We start from the raw sequence: 18486 nt of genomic DNA, 5'->3' as shown, positions 1-18486 counted from the left end.
CATTGCGTTTCTTGATGAGTCCCCCCACTTATATTTTTAGGACTTGACCCCTGACTGCAGTGCATGTGCATGGTGCGGGCGGGAGGTCGGGGGCCAGCCAGGCAGATGACTAGTGGGTCGGGAGAGACGGTTCAGTGCCGTCCCTCTCTCCCGACCTGAGCATTTTTTTTTTTGTTTTGGTGCGGGCTGCAGTCCCGACCCACTAGTCATCTGTCTAGCTGGCCCCCGACCTCCCGCGACCCGCCCGCACCATGCACATGCACTGCACTGTGCAGTGCATGCAGTAATATGCTCGGGTCGGGAGAGAGGGACAGCACTGAACCGTCCTTATCTCCCGACCCAGCACCTGGCCTGGCCCTGCTGTGACCTCCCGCCCACACCGAAATAAAATATGCTCAGGTCGGAGAGAGGGGCGGTTGGCACAGAACCAACCGTCCCTCTCTCCCGACCCACTATACACTCGCCTCCATCTGCCCCCCCCTTTACCTACCTGGCAGCGCAGTCTGCAGGAGGTAATGAAATTCTAGGCCTGCTGCCTGGCGAAGTCCGACAGAGGCTGCTGGTCACTGGCCCACGCCTGCGCATAGTGAGGGGCACGTGCAGAAATGAAAGGCACTGCATCTCAATGCGCAGGCGTGGGCCAAGGCTCTGCCATCAGCCTACTGTTTGCAGCCTGCATCAGACAGTGCAGTGCTGCCACCGTTCCTATACTTTTACTTTAAAAAGGAACGCTCCGGAGCGGTTTCTTTTTAAAATAAAAGTATAGGAATGGTAATGAAGAAAAAAAAAAAGTAGAGGAGCACCGCTCCCATCCGCTCCCGCTCACTTCGATCACTGCGTAAAACACTGGCATCGTGGACCAGGCATTAAGCAGATTCAGGTGTATAGAAACATGCCACAGGTGTACAGAATCAGCACAGGTCGTCTCAATGAGCACTGCTACAGCACAAAAGGACCACTCCCACAGTCCATATCCCTTACAGCACCACCATGCTAGCAGTAGCAGTATCAGTACCAGTATTGGAGCTGCAGGCCATGCCTGCAGGCCTATTACTTGAAGAGGCAGGGAGGCAGAGGATGCAGCGGAGGTGCTTGAGGAGAAGGAGGGCCATCATGGCCCAGCAAAACGCCACAACCACCAATTCCACGCTTAAGGGCCACACCTTTCAACCTGAGCCAAAGCCAGATCTACACCCTGTACCGGCTAGACAGGGACACCATCACTTCAATAGTGGATCTGATGCATGATGACCTGGTGAGCCTCATAAATATCCACACATCCACCCCCCCCTTGCTCAAGGTAGTGTCTGTGCTACACTTCCTAGCCACAGGCACATACCAGCACACTGTTGGTGAGCTGCATGGGATATCCCAACCCTGTTTTTCACGTGTCCTGTTCCAGGTCATTGATGCACTCCGGCGTCACGTTCGAGACCACATCAGTCTACCAAGGACTGCTGACCAGGTTAATGTTCTGAAAATAGCCTTCTATGCCCTTGCAGGCATGCCTAACATCATCGGTGCGTTGGACTGCACACATGTGGAGCAGGTGGCCAGGCATTCTGTGGAGGCAGTGTACCGCAACAGAAAACGTTATCATTCACTGAACGTGCAGATGGTGTGTGATGCCCGCCACCTCATCCCTCACTGCTGCACCAGATTTACCGGTTCTACCCATGACTGCCTGGTGCTCTGCAACTCCACTCTGCCTCGGGACATGGCACGTCATGGTGGACAGCATACCGGACTGCTTGGTGAGTCTAACTACAAGGGCATGTGCAGTGTTTAATTTGGGGGGGAAACACCATAGCTTACCTGGCTGCTGGGTGAGTCTAATTACAAGGGCATGTGCAGTGTTTAATTTTGGGGTGTGGGGGGGGCGGCAGAAAACACCAAAGCTTTCCTGGCTGCTGGGTGAGTCTAACTACAAGGGCATGTGCATTGTTGTATCATGGCATGTATAACACCTGTTGTATCATGGCATGTATAACACCTATCACCAGTGGCTTGAACAGTGTATGCCTCAATCCATTATTCCTCCTACTTCTATGCGCTCATACAATTACAAAAACACCATGAAAGCGCACAGAGGCTGACTAGGGAGGTTAAAGGGGAAGGTAGACCGTGAATAAGAGCAAGGATCATTAATTGTGACAATATTACAACAAGTAAAGTTACAAAAGGTAAGCAGAGACAATCCTACTTTGTGTGGTGAGTGCATTAAACGTGCAAGTGTAGAGGTGTCACTCAAGGTGCAACACAGTAATAGCATGCCTGAGTGCAAGGCCTTGACAGGCGTGTCTCAATTTCGGAAAATGATCCAGAGCATTCAGGACAACATCAATTACGCTCAGCAATTAACATAAGAACTACATGTACCAGAATGCCCCACACCAAAGTGATAACAAGAAGCACAAACACAGTCAAGCCAACCCTCAACACCTGATGCAGAGACAAGATAGTACTTATGCTCCCATCCACATTACACCATTTTTCTGCACACCAATTGGCAAGGTCCCCTGGCTGTAAGAGCTGCACAAGCACACATGCATCTCATTTACAATCTAAATCTTTCCTAGTACATGGACATATTGGTATTATTTCTTTGTAACACAATAATGACACATACAGCATTTGCATTTGTGTCAGTTGTATTAAAAGGGTCAGAGGTCAAGTTGTCAGTGAATGGGTCATGTGAATGCCACTGCACACCACACACCCAACACCCATTATCACAATATGCATTTCTGGTACCCGAAATAGGACATATGCTAGATAAAATACATTTTGCATGTGCATATTTGTCTTCGCAAATGAACACTATAAAGCCTGTGTCAACATGATAAGGCCAGAATAATGATATTGTACAGTTTCTGTTGCTCCCGTGCAGGTGATGCTGGTTATCCCCTGATGCCATGGTTGATGACCCCCATGAGGCAACCACACAACATCCATGAGCATGCATACAACCCTGCCCATGTATGTACTCGGTGCACCATTGAACAGACATTTGGCCTGTTAAAGGCGAGGTTCTGCTGCCTGAGCAGATCGGGGGTGCACTAATGTACAGCCCTGAAAAGGTGGGAAAGATGGTGCTTGCCTGTGCCATGTTGCACAACATGTGTATCAGGTGCAAAGTCCCACTGCCCCCCGACATGGACATGCACCCAGCAGAGGCTGAGGGTGACAGTGATGAGGAGCTGGCAATTGCACAGCTGCGTGATGGCATGGATAACGTGTCTCACGAGATGCACAAGCCAGCTAGCGCACTGGGCACTGCACATGAATAAAATCACTCACACTAAATAATCAATGTCCAATCCTGATTTCTTTTGCAACACCAAATATATTTTGTGATAAGAAAATATATACAAATGTGAAGTGACTTAACTCCCAATACTATACACCCCAACTATCCCTCCCCTCACCCCCTTCCCAACTATCCATCCTCACTACCCCTCCCCAACTATCCCTCCCCATGCCTCCTCCCCAGCTGTCTCTAGCCAACTCCTGTCATTTTTTGCTATGTACATTAGCACAAGTCACAGACAGGGCATGTATACGTCCATGGCATATTTGCATCCGCTTTTTGGCTCTGCTGTGCAGCTGTGCGCTGAGCGGGACAGCTGCACAGAACTACCAGGTGTGCTTGTTGATGGAGCGGGTGGTAGTGCCATGTGCCATCGGTCCAGGAATGCCTGGAGCAACATGGCCATTGTTTAGGCAATGGAAGACATCACGCTGTCACCTTTCCTTACCCTCTGTGACATCTGGACAATGGCACGTGTGCAGTGACCAAGTGCATGTACATTACGTCTTCCACTGGCCTGCATGCTCACGCGCATGAGATGGGCCTCCTGAAGGTGCTGCTGCACCAAGGGTGTGAGTGCATCAAGCTGTTGCTCGATCCTGATGATGCAGCCTTCAATATCACTCACACTGGGGAAGAGGGGATGTTGAGGGCTAATTGGGCCCCCGGGGCTGAAGAGCAGGGGCACCTCAATGCTCTGGTCTGTCGTGTCTCCAGTTTCCAGACAACCCTGGTCCATTGTGTCGTCTCCCAAGCATGCATGGGCACGGCCTTGTGGCAGTGGTGGTGGTGGCAGCACTGCTGCTTCTGGAGCTGCCGGGGGTTGATGCAGCTTGTGGGGCTGCAGTGGCAGTGGTGGAGGAACCACGGGGGCCTGTGGCGGCATTGGTGTGGTAACCACGGGGACCTGCAGTTGCTGCATGGATGCAGCTGGGGTTGCAGTTGAATGTCTGCATGTTGAGGCTGTGGAGTCCTAGGTTAAGGTGGTGGTGCTCCTTGATGTGCTGGGATGGGCATCCTCATTGCCAGATGATGTGCCTGAGGGAGTCAGAAAGGCAGGGCGTAAGTGATAGGTGTGGATTGATGAGGCATAAATCAATGCTTTTGCTTTTTGATGACAGTGCTGTGTCAGGGACATGGCGGGGGACATGGCATGGTGCACACATGCTTGTGTCATGGATACTGTGTGGGTGGATGTGTGATGTACTTACATGCTGTGTGGTGTCGTGTTGGAGAGGGTTGTGCCATGGATGGGGTCCACATGTGCCTGCTGCCTGTAGAATTTACAACAATTGGTGAACATTTGTGCTCATGCGTCGGGCTTGCTGGGACAAGGGAGTCACATGTTTCCTTGGTGTGTGACGCTGGTCATTTGTGGGTAGCGTAGGTGCTTGACACTGAAGTGACTTTGTGCATGGCCTAACATGGCAGAAACACACCAGTTTTGCATGGAGGGGGATATGTGTCTGAGTGCCAGCCGTAAAATGTTATGTCAGCGATACAGGGTGCATGTGCTATGTTCTATGTGTGATTGGGGTCTGAGTGAGGTTTGGGGTGAAAGTGTGTGTTGTTGTTTGCAACCAGGTTGCAGGTGGAGGGGGCGGCAGGGCTATATTGGTGTTGTGCACAGCGCACTTGATGTGTTTTATAGCTGTAGTGTGTGCAGGGTGGACAGGGCGTTTAATGTGACATTGGGGTTACGTGTACTCACCAGCCTCCTCGGATGTTGTGGGCTGGTCCCCTCAGCACCAGCACCTTCTATGAACTCGAGGTGCAGGACACCGCTGCACGTCTCCTCCCAGGCCTGCAGGTGGATGGGGGATGCGCTGCCACCAAGTGTTGCCATACCCTCGCTGCGCTGGGTCGACAGGAGGTTGCACACCCTCAAGCGAAGGTCATCGCACCTTTTTTGCCAGTCATGCACAGTGCAGGGGGTTGTGCCAACTGCTGTTACTTTCTGGTCAACCTCCTCGCAGATGGTCGTCTTTCTGAACTGTGTCTGCCTGCGTTGGTAGGTGGAGAACAGTAGGTCTGCATGTTGTACTATGGTGTCCAGTAGGGTGGACTACTGAAAGTGGGGTTGCTTTCAGTGATTAAAAACCATTTTAATCTTCATAAATCATAACATCAAACATAATACATAATAATGCCTAAAATTAGTTAAAGAAAACAACACCTAAATTGTTGTTGTGGATCAGAACACATTTACAAAGTGCCCCTTTTGTGGCCAGGGTATCTCAAACAACCTTCAGCTGAAAAGTTTGTTGAACTCTGGTTTTCATATGACTTCAATAAAACGTTGAGTTTATGCATAACATTTGGTGGTTGGTTGCATCCATTTGTATCTGCATTTCAATTATACAGTATCAGTTCTCAACATGTTTCTGTTCATATGGGTGATCAATCCAGAACATTCATCAGGAGTAGGACCCTGACTGGTAGACTAGCTTTTAGACTGCACTAGTGTGTTGATTGTGTAGACAAAATAGAGACAGAAACTGGATTGAGTAACTATTTCTCTATATACCAGTAATACTCTTACTGTCATGATGCCTGCCCCCGGAAGACCAGACCAGGCCCAGCAGCCCCGGAAGCAGGCATCATGCCACTTGGAGCATGCCCAAAAGCCCCAGTTAGGGGCTTTTTGGGTGCAGTCCTGGCGCCTATGGCGCCAAGCTCATAAAGATAAAGTCAGTCCTGGCACCATGGGCGCCAGGCTCATTATTGATAACTTACCTGAAGCAGACCATGCTGCATACTCACCTGAGGCAGACCATGCTGCATGAAGACTCAAGCCAAATGAGGCTTAGGAGGGACTATTTTACTGAAGGGACTATTTGTTACTTGGGTGGGGCTGTGGAAGAATACTTACCTGGATCTTCTTCCAAGGCTATTTAAACCACGCCCGGACAGCCACACGTGCTTCGCGTTATTCTGCTTGCTGCAGCGTAACGCTCACCGTGTTTTCAGCAGCTCCAGTCTTCAGCCACTCCCGCTTCAGTCCTGGGACTCCTGAAACAAGAAGACAAAAAGGATAAAGGTTAGAACAGGAGTTTTAACTTTAATCCTTACCTGAATCCTGATCCATTTCACCACGGAACTGAAAGACAGAAGTCTTTGAAGCATCGCTTCGCATTCCTACAGCGCCGCGCTGAACTCACCTGCTTGGCGGTACTTCAGCATTCCATCACACTCTCTCCATCTCGCGGCCGCCCTCCGACACCTAAGGAGACAAAGACAGCAAGGTGAGCAAGGGGACTCTCTAAGGCCATACAAGCTACCCCCAAGGACTTACCTGATTTACCACGGGAGGTACTCACCTCATTTCGGGTCGGCGCAGTCAACTCTGCTTCATCGCCGTACCCCGGCCCCTAAGGGGAAAAACACAATAGGCTTACCTGAATCTTACCGAGTGCCATTTGGAAATCTTCAAGTGGATTAATCGGCAACCTGCAAGGAATCGGACAGAGTGAAGAGCAGACATTTGAACTCTTATGAACAATTGTACTTTACAGTCAATACTTGAACTCACCAATTCCTCTATGCCAGTGAAGTAACTGGTCATCAACGCGCCCCTGCGGTCGACGCAGGATGGAGAGCTCATCCTTCCAAACCATCAGGTGAGACTAAGGAGGGGACATCAAGAGTGATCAGTGGGAAGACAACGGGAGTGGGGAAGGTGGGTTGACACTCAATTCCACGGGTGGTTAATTCCTCTTCTCCTTTGCAGAAGAATATTCTTGCGAGCCAGACAAACTAGGCTGAGCGGGCCAGTCCAGTCAATCATCTCGGCGCTACATGTCACGCTGGTGGAAATTACAGCGGGCCAGTTCCGGTCGACGCCCCCGTGGGAACCAGGTGAGCGTAACACTTACAATGAGTATATCACTCATTCAGGGTTAAGTAATTTACCTGTATAGGTGATTTAAAAGGGCAAGCTTGTTCAACTGAACGTATGTAGGAGATAGTTTTCGTCCTTCCTTCTGCCTGGTTAGTGGGAAAGCATAAAGAAAGTATGCTTTAAATTGTTGCTAAAACCATCTCCAAAAATTGTACAAGCCTAGTGAACTACACAGTATGACAATCCATCTTGTTTAGACCATCTTGGTCAGGATGGACTTACATATTCGGAGTAACTTCCCCAGTTTACTCACTTTTCGTGTAGAGAGTCAAAGTTTGAATATTGTATTCAGGCGTCCAAGTCAGGCGGGGGTAGCCTTTGTTATCCCTGGTATGCTGTGCGGGATATGGATGGTGCCTGTGGTTGGAGACTAATCTGCAGAGAGAGGATACATGCAGTCATGCATCGTGCCCTGCATTTCTACTTAATAATACATGTGTCGGAGCATAAGTGAATGAAATAGAATACCTTATTCGTGTGCTAGGATTGGAACATCCGTAGCAGGCGTTTTCAAAGTTTTACTTCTCGCCGGAATGTGCTCGATCGGCGGTTGAGCTAAAAGGGGGGAAATTAACGAACACACGGACACGGATGTCAATTCTAGTGGTTCTATAGATGGGTCTAAGTGTGGTCCTCAGTTCGCAGGGGCTTACCTGGCGTGTTGCCAGTGTACGCGCGAGGCGTCCACTACTAATGTGCGGCTGCAATGTTCTCGAGCTCCCGGCATATCCCTGTGTTAGCAAACGTTGTCTTGGTAACGGTTATGCTTATGGGATTCGCTGGCCCTTCTGGTTATCCTCTGCACCATCTTAAAGTGGCCGTACGAAGCAAGCTATCTAGCTATTGAGCATAGGGGATCATTTCGCCCGTGTTAAATGGGCGCCCTTACCCTACTAAAATAATCTGAAGATATGATTTATCCAGTTTAGAGCATACCAGGTGTTCTGGAATTGCGATCTATCATTAGCATTTCTTACATTACTCCCCGTGACTTTATACATATAATGGCATAACATGTCTGTTTTCCATATTAAATTGTGGTATGTATGGGCCGAGATTGTATTGTTGTAAACGTGAAAATACAAATACAAGAGATAACAAACCTTATATATGTGGGGACCACAGTATTCAAGGTATAGTCAGTATATTGATACATAACATTAGGTTTAGGCCAGGTTCCATGTCTTGGCTCATCATTCATATTCAGTCTATAGAAACCTACTATACCATGCTGGACCCTCCAGTTCACATTGGGCTGCTTCCTCTATCTACTGCGAACACCCCGTGGACGGTCATTATACCGCGACACCAGCGGACACTTGTGCCTGCTTTGCTAACTGCTGGTGGCCCAGTTTAAGCACACATGTTTCTTTTTCCCCACAGAGAGCCGGGGACCCGGATCTATGTGTGCCGTTTACATGTGGGTACACCTATTTTCCAGCTGTGACTACCTGAGCAGGGACCCATCTAAGGTATGGCTGAACACCAAACTATCTGTTATTTATATTGTAACACTTTGCCTACCAAGCCCCCTTTTGTTAATTACTTGCTGGGGCTCCCTGTGACTTCCTTCTCACTATTGTTCATGTCTGGACGGATGTCAATTAGGTATCCGACATTGGGAGTACCTGATAGTAGGCCATATATGATCCACCTTTGTTCTCTTACACCTTTGACTTAATTATGGAGTATGCATATATGGGCATCCGCTCACAACCTGTAATAGGATGATGATGAACTATGTGTCCCTTCTTCCTAAATGGATAGTAATACTAGTACTAGCAGTGTTGCTTATGTAGATGACAACTAATTGTGTGTCATTCACATTCAATTGAATTGATGTTATTAGCTCTGAGGTGAATATGGCTACATACACCTCCTTTTGATTCCCATAGGTTCCCTCTCCATGTGATTCAGCCGCACGACACTTACAACTTGGGGGTAAAGTATTGACAATCCCTATATGTTGAACCCTTCCTCCTTCAATATGGTCAATCTTTTAATTACCCATACCAGACTGTACCAATTGATGTGAGCAGAAGACTGTCCCGATGATAGTGGCTTTACCCGTACACATGCCACAGAAACCAGTCGACGGTGGTTGCTACTTACAAGAGGCACAAATCATGCCTACCTTGTAGTTTGAGCATTCCTTTTTACCAACTACCCATGAACTGTCATATCTACATCATTTCACGACGGACTATGGGACTTGGTGTCTTCTTTGTCGTTTGTTATGTCAAACATTGTATGGCAATGTATCTGTGTCGTTTTTAGACCTGAGCCCACTATGGCCAGAAAGACAATCTAGTGGCTAATAAACTGACAGATACCCCACTAGATGCCTCTCCAATTGACCATAGGTGTACCCTTTTAAGTGACCATTGAGCACTTCTCTTCCTTTTCCACTTACACATAGTGGAAGAGAGTGTCATAGGTCCAACAAGGCTGAAAGTATTACTTACCTAGAAGTGGTTAGTTTATCTCTTTTTCTATCCACTGTTTGTAAGCGGCACAGCACTGTTACCTAGATGAGGTTTTGTACTTAGGCATTCTATGCTTCCATCACAGCCTTGTTTGTACACGTACCCTCTCTTTGGGTGCTAGTACATTGGTCCTGGTCCACATAGGCCTCTGGATTTCCTGATGAGCTATAACCCATTTTTCCATACAGTGGTTTTTGCCCTATGTTTGTGTTAAAACTATTTTAGAGTAAGGGCCATACCCTGTTTACTCTCCCTCCCGCCCTCACGGTTCTTCTACTCATTTTTAACAGTGACAGCCATGGGCTTTTCCCTCCCCTCCATTCCTCTTTTGGAAGGGTTCTAGAAACCTTTTGTTCTAGCGCACCACTGTGGATGTTAAGCACATGGCGCACCAGCAACTCTGCGGACTAGTACACTGCGACTTTACAATTGTCTCCTTCTACACATGCTCCTTGCCCCTAGGCGGTCAGACCTGATATCTTGAAGATCTTTACATTTCCATCTACCTGGATGGCAGACATCAGCATCAATAAGATGACTGAGTCCAATTATCTTGCATTTGCTGAAGACCTGGTGGAAACTATACTAGCCGCCCCCTCCTTAATAGGAGGAGTCCCTATACCCCATGTATTAGCAGACAATGACGCTTGGAATGAACTAGAAGGAATGAAGAAGAAATTGATCAGGACAGAACTACACAGGCTCATTATGACGGAATACTTGCGTGCACAGGCAGCATCCAATGGTTTAATCATCAGGATTGAGCCCAGATGTTTTCAAGACCAAATACAGTTCCGCAAAGACTGGAGCTATATAGCCAACAAATGCACCAGGGATTGGTTGATTTTAATAATAAATACGGCTAAAACTGTCTCTTTAAAACTCATGACAGAGATAGAACAACAAATCGACCTATTAAAAGCTGCGTAAGTGTTAGAAACCTTTAAGAAAAATTGGAAGAACTCGATGCCCTGATCAATGAATTCAAAGATTTTAACCTAAATAAAAAAATACAGAAATTGAAAAAAGATATTGCAGCCTTCTCCCACGAGAAAACCTATCCGTACGTTCTAGATACATACTATGATGAACCACAAGGAGGGGCAGCTCAAAAACCCACCTACCCCAACAGGAGGGGATGGCAACCCAGACAAAACAACAAGAATAAAAAACGGAACACACCCACGTTTTGGACCTTCAGTAGTGGGAGGTCGGATGAGGACAACAGACCGAGCACATCCAGAGAACATGAGCGTACCAATTCCTGTAACCGCGATCAATCAGGTGACAGAAGGGTGCAATTCCAGGCCAGTTCTAACCAACAAGGATAAATGCCAACAGAAGGCCTTTTTTATACCGAGGCCAGCGAGGCAGAGGCCGAGGACAAGATCTGGGGTCCCCCGTAGTCACCAGGAGCAGGGCAAAGGGAGCACCACAACCACAGAACTATTAGTGATGAACCTTTCAACCTACATCCTCACTCTTATTGAAATCCAGATCCTACAAAAAGTCCTCAGCTTTGTGCCGACAGTACCACATGACGCATTTCAAACTCGAATTGAGTTGGCGAAACTGATGAGAAACATCCGACTACGTCAACACTTTGGGATGGTGGACCAAGACCCGCTAACACCTAGAGAAAGGGATGTGACTGGAGTACATCCCAGATACTCATACTACCTGCCCAATGTTTCAGCGGCGTCTATTACTTTTGAAAAAGCCATCATCAAGAAACTGGAGGAAATTGAAAAAAGACGATAAAACAAAATTTCAAAATATCTGTAAAATAGAACGTGATGCACTCCGTAACCTGAGTAACAACAAAACAGTCACCATCAAACAGGCCGACAAGGGGGGAGCCATAGTCGTGATGGATACAACTGATTACGACTCTATGGTCTCGATTCTGCTGGAAAATGAGGAACACTACAAAGTGCTCATTGGAGACCCCACTGAAACACTACGTGGGATCATCACCAACATTGTGGAAGAAGCAGCCTGTGAGGGCTACATTAGCGCCAAAAAAGTCGCCTTCCTCACTCCGTCTGGTCCGGCTTATTGTGGCATGGAAAGAATCCATTCTGGAACCCCTCTCAGCCTTTGTAGATTTCTTTTTGCGACCAGAGATTCCAACAATACGATCATATCTCAAGGATACAATGAGCATCCTTAACATGCTAAACAATGTTACCTTTAATCCCAATACTCAATTCTTGGTCATATTAGATATAGAAGCACTGTACACCAATATCCCACAGACAGCTACCATACAAATCGTAGAGAAAGTACTACGTAACCTGACTCCTCCATCTGAGATCCCTGTAGATGTCATTGTCCAACTGGCAGAATTGGCATTGACTAAAAATTTCTTTTTGGTCAATGAAACATTTTACCAACAATGCTCTGGTCCCGCCATGGGGGCTACATTTTCTCCATCGTTGGCAAACCTGTACGTGGCTGACTTTGAAGAGACACACATTTACATGACCGAGAACCCTTTTCGATCTAAGGTTTTTCTATGGACCAGGTACATCGATGATGTGCTGGCCATATTCACAGGCACACCACCAGAGTTTCTGGATTTTATGACCTGGTTAAATACAAGAAACATGTATCTCAAGTTCACTCACTCCATATCAAAAGATATCATTCATTTTCTGGATGTTGAGATCTCTGCAACTGAAGGGAAGCTTGCCACCACCGTGTTCAGGAAACCCATGGACTGCAACTCACTGTTAGACTTCTCTAGCTTCCACCCCAGGAGCCTCAGAGAAAACCTGCCCTTCGGCCAATTCCTGCTCTACAGATGTAACTGCTCTAGCACTCAGGAATATGACGCACAGGCTAAAGTGCTTACTGCTCGCCTCACGGAACAAGGGTATCCTAAGAGACTTATCAAAAATGCTAGGAAGCGTGCGAGGAATATCCTTGTGAAATCACTTTGCAACAAAAGGTGCATCTGACAGGTGTACAAACCATTACAGCAGTGTTAGCTATTCTAATATAATCAACCAGATTAAGAAGGAAATTGTGAAACTGTGGCCTATACTTAATGTTGGCCCCGTAAGCTTACCTGTCCCGCGTTTTGCCATGAAAAAGAGGAGGAATGTCCAAGCCACTCTAGTGCATTCATATGCACCTGCCCCAGAAGTCCGAGACCAATCAACCCTCTGGGATACTACCCAGCCACTGGGACATACCCCATGTGGACAATGCAATGTCTGTCCTTTGACTAAAAGAACAAAAACTCTTGACCTTGGTCTTCACACCCCGTGGAGACAAAATTCTTTTACCAATTGCAACTCCTCTAACGGCATCTATCTGATTACGTGCCCATGCGAAAAGAAGTATATCGGCATGACCACCCGCCCAATTAAGAAACGCATCCAGGAGCATATGTCATGCTTACGTACTAGACATGAAAATGCTCCTATGGTGGAACATTTCTCTCCACACAATCACCTCCCTAAGGATCTCCACTGGACGGTGATAGAGAAAGTCAAATGCCCCAGAAGAGGGGGCGATATGGCTAGCCTCTTACTTAAAAGAGAACAGAAATGGGTTTTTTTGTCTTAAAACAGACTCAATGGATCTGAATGAGGACATCCCTTGGCACTCACTGGCCTTGCTTACATGACCTCTGTGTGATACACTGTCACTTTGCAGCTGAATTTGAACAGGACTCTTCTTGACCCTTTTTGACCTTATGCTAGATACCTGTTGTGTCTTTTTACAGCCCTGCTAATGTGGACAGTCCTACAGTGACTGCACACTCTGTGTTACATTCACATTAATCTTCATAAGCAGTGTTAATAGTTACTTGTGCACCATGGGCAGTACATGTTAAATCAACGTGCTTCCCACACTTTCTCACTAACACCACCCATAACATATCGCAATGATAAAGGTTTCCCCTACATCTGGGCTATTCGCTTTGCCCATAGGATCACTGGGCATATTTCTATTCTACTGCCTGACTTTGCTGAGACAGCTGCGTTTGCCAGGCAATACCGCCTGAGTACTGCCTGATTTCCGGTTCAGGTGTTTTGCCTGACTTCCGGTTCAGGCGCTTTGCCTGACTTCCGGCCGTGGCGTGCCAGTCACTCACGTGACCGACGTTCGGCCAGATGAGATGGGACTACATCTTGAATGGAAATGGGGTGCACTGGTACACCATCCGCTGGGAAAGACAGCGTGCGTACCTCGACGTGCCCCTTCTCCTGTGCAAGTAAGTGCCAATGGGCCATGCTGGACCCTGCAGCTCACATTGGGCTGCTTCCTCTATCTACCGTGAACACCCCCTGGACGGACATTATACCGCAACACCAGCGGACACTTGTGCCTGCTTTGCTAACTTCTGGTGGCCCCAGTTTAAGCACACATGTTTATTTTTCCCCACAGAGAGCTGGGGACTCGGATCCATGTGTGCTGTTTACATGTGGGTACACCTATTTTTCCAGCTGTGACTACCTCAGCAGGGACCCATCTAAGGTATGGCTGAACACCAAACTATCTGTTATTTATATTGTAACACTTTGCCTACCAAGCCCCCTTTCGTTAACTACTTGCTGGGGCTCCCTGTGACTTCCTTCTCACTATTTTTCATGTCTGGACAGATGTCAATTAGGTATCCGACATTTGGAGTACCTGATAGTAGGCCATATATGATCCACCTTTGTTCTCTTACACCTTTGACTTAATTATGGAGTATGCATATATGGGCATCCGCTCACAACCTGTAATAGGATGGTGATGAACTATTTGTCCCTTCTTCCTAAATGGATAGTAATACTAGTACTAGCAGTGTTGCTTAGGTGGATGACAACTAATTGTGTGCCATTCACATTCAATTGAATTGATGTTATTAGCTGTGAGGTGAATATGGCTACATACACTTCCTTTTGTTTCCCATAGGTTCCCTCTCCATGTGATTCAGCCACATGACACTTACAACTTGGGGGTAAAGTATTGACAATCCCTATATGTTGAACCCTTCCTCCCTCAATATGGTCAGTCTTTTAATTACCCATACCAGACTGTACCAATTGATGTGAGCAGAAGACTGTCCTGATGATAGTGGCTTTACCTGCACACATGCCACAGAAACCGGTCGACAGTGGTTGCTACTTACAAGAGGCACCAATCACGCCTATCTTTTAGTTTGAGCATTCCTTTTTACCAACTACCCATGAACCGTCATATCTACATCATTTCACGACGGACTATGGGACTTGGTGTCTTCTTCGTCGTTTATTATGTCAAACATTGTATGTCAATGTATCTGTGTCGTTTTTAGACCCTAGTCCACCATGGCCAGAAAGACAATCTAGTGGCTAATAAACGGACAGATACCCCACTAGATGCCTCTCCAATTGATCATAAGTATACCCTTTTAAGTGACCATTGAGCATTTCTCTTCCTTCTTCCACTTACACATAGTGAAAGAGAGTGTCATAGGTCCAACAAGGCTGAAAGTATGACTTACCTAGAAGTGGTTAGTTTATCTCTTTTTCTATCCACTGTTTGTAAGCGGCACAGCACAGTTACCTAGAGGAGGTTTTGTACTTAGGCAGGGATAGTTAGATATTCACTCTATCCCTTTCTGTCCTTCCATCAAAACCTTGTTTGGACATGTACCCTCTCTTTGGGTGCTAGTACATTGGTACTGGTCCACATAGGCCTCTGGATTTCCTCATGAGCTATAACCCATTTTTCCATAAATTGTTTTTTTCCATATGTTTGTGTTAAAACTATTTTGGAGTAAGAGCCATACCCTGTTTACTCTCCCTCCTGCCCTCACGGTTCTTCTACCACCCATGTGGCACCTGCAGACACCTTGAAAACCTACTCCTGAAAAGGGAACAGGAGAGGATTTACGTTATGCAAAGTGATAAACATGGACTGAACGAGGCCATTGAATGGCATACATTTAAACAATAACATCACAACTGAAGACAGACCGTTCTACATCCACAGTGGACCCCCAAGTTAAGAATCTTGATAAACATTTTACCACACTAAGAAGGGGTGACCCGATGACAGCACCAAATTTAGATCTAAGGAACAACAAGGCCTTCCTATATGGACTGGACATTAATGTGAAATATAGATCTGGGATCCAGACAAATTGTTACGAATCTAGACATTGATAAATCTTACTAAGGGGGTGGTATAAACTGCCCTACCCATTGACTCCATATATATTGCATTTGCATTTAAAGCATTCACATGCATAAATTGCTATGAAGTAGGTTTATATAGACTGAATATGAATGATGATCCAAGACATGGAACTCGGCCCAAACCTAATGTTATATGTCCATATACTGACTATACCTTGAATACTGTGGTCCCCACATATGTAAGGTTTGTTATCTCTTGTATTTGTATTTTCACGTTTACAACAATACTATCACGGCCCATACATACTGTACAATCTGGAAAACAGGCATTTTATGCCATAATATGTATAAAGTTACGGGGAGTAATGTAAGAAATGCTCATGATAGATCGCAATTCCAGAACACCTGGTATGCTCTAAACTGGATAAATCGTACCATCAGATTATTTTAGTAGGGTGAGGGCACCCAGTTAACACTGTCGAAATGATCCCCTATGTTCAATAACTAGATAGCTTGCTTTGTAAGGCCACTCTAAGATGGTGTGCGGGATAACAGAAGTGCCAGCAAAATAGTAGAAGCACGGCAAATCCCATAATCATAACCGTTTCCAAGACAACGTTTGCTAACACTGGGAGACGCCGGCAGCTCGAGAACATTGCAGCCGCACCCTAGCACTGGACGCCTCGTGCGTACACTGGCGACACGCCAGGTAAGCCCCTGCAAACTGAGGACCACACTTAGACCAAATTAACCCATCTATAAAACCACTAGAATTGACATCCTTGTGTTTGTTGCTTCCAGCCCTTTTAGCACAACCGCCGATCGAGCACATTTCGGCGAGAAGTAAAACTTGGAAAACGCCAGCTACGGATGTTTCAATCCGAAAACACAAATAAAGTATTCTATTTCATGCTCTTATGATCCGACACATGTATTATTAAGTAGAAATGCAGGGCACAATACATGACTGCATGTATCCTCTCTCTACAGATTAATCTCTAGCCACGGGCACCATCCATATTCCACACAGCATATCAAGGATATGAAAAGGATACCCCCGCCTGACTTCGATGCCTGAATACAATATTCAAACTTTGACTCTTCACGAGAAGTGAGTAAACTGGGGAAGTTACTCCGAATATGTAAGTCTATCCTGAACAAGATGGTCTAAAAAAGATGGATTGTCATACTGTGTAGTTCACTAGGTTTGTACAATTTTGGGTGATGGTTTTAGCGACAAGTTTAAACATACTTTCTTTATGCTTTCCCACTAACCAGGCAGAAGGAAGGACGAAAACTATCTCCTACCTACCTTCAGTTGAACAAGCTCACCCTCTTAAATCACCCATACAGGTAAATTACTTAACCCTGAATGAGTGATATACTCATTGTAAGAGTATTACTGGCATATAGAGAAATAGTTACTTAATCCAGTTTCTGTCTCTGTTTTGTCTGATATTGTTTGGATGTTACAGCACACAGATTTACACAATCAACACACTAGAGCAGTCCAAACGCTAGTCTTCCAACCAGGGTCCTACTCTTGATGAATGTTCTGGATTGATCACCCATATGAACAGAAACATGTTGAGAACTGATACTGTATAAATGAAATGCAGATACAAATGGATGCAACCAACCACCAAATGTTATGCATAAACTCTAGATTTTATTGAAGTCATATGAAAACCAGAGGTCAACAAACGTTTCAACTGAAGGTTGTTTGAGATACTCTGGCCACAAAAGTGGCACTTCGTAAATGTGTTCTGATGCACAACCACAACCACAATTTAGGTATTATGTATTTTTGATGTTATGATTAATGAAGATCAAAATGATTTTTAATCACTGAAAGCAACCCCACTTTCAGTAGTCCACCCTACTAGACCTAGCCTCTATCTCCTTTTTCTTTCACGGTTAACTCCCACCTGGGACTAGATAGAGGCAGCACTCTAACATATGTTTAAAGAGTGCACACCCGGGGTTCCTTCATTATCTAAGGGTACTATGGTGTCCACCAACATGTTTACTCTGCCTTGCTGAAGCGTGGCTTGCTTCTCTGGGTTGTACAGACTCTGATTTCATTTTATATTTTCAAAATCTGTGCTCAGAATATAGGTATGTGTCCTCTGCTCTGAGGATTGTAGTGGATTGTGTTTTATTAATGGCCACCAGTCGATTTCCTGTTCCGGCGATCACTGTATTTCCGGTAACAGTAATTGTGGTGCCGTTGTTACCTGTGCCTGTGGAGCCCGGGAACGTGGTGCCGTATTCAGAGTCACCAGTATTGACATTTTGGGGGAGGGTTGTTGGAATTAATTTTTCACGCCAACACAGAATCAAGCAGTGTTTCCGGCAGCCGGAGTTCACGGACATGGTGGCACCGGCATGGCGGTAATTGGGATTTCTTAGCGATATAACTCATAATGAATCCCTATGTTCATGAAGTGTTCCTTTTATTCTGCATAGAGCAAGATGAACTAGGCATTTTGCCTCTATAATTGGGACTGCTTGAGGTACTAACACCTTGGGAGCCTGTGACACGTGCAGTATGAGTGAACACACATAACGGCTTCCATTCACAGTGTTTCTTCCCACACTACTCATGTTGGAATACTATCAGTTGGTAAACTCGGAATGATGAATATCCTCAATCACATCCAAACC

This window comes from Ambystoma mexicanum, chromosome 7p, assembly GCF_040938575.1.
Source record: "Ambystoma mexicanum isolate Mex_15411 chromosome 7p, UKY_AmexF1_1, whole genome shotgun sequence".
Lineage (NCBI taxonomy): Eukaryota > Metazoa > Chordata > Amphibia > Caudata > Ambystomatidae > Ambystoma > Ambystoma mexicanum.
This window is presented reverse-complemented; position numbering follows the sequence as displayed.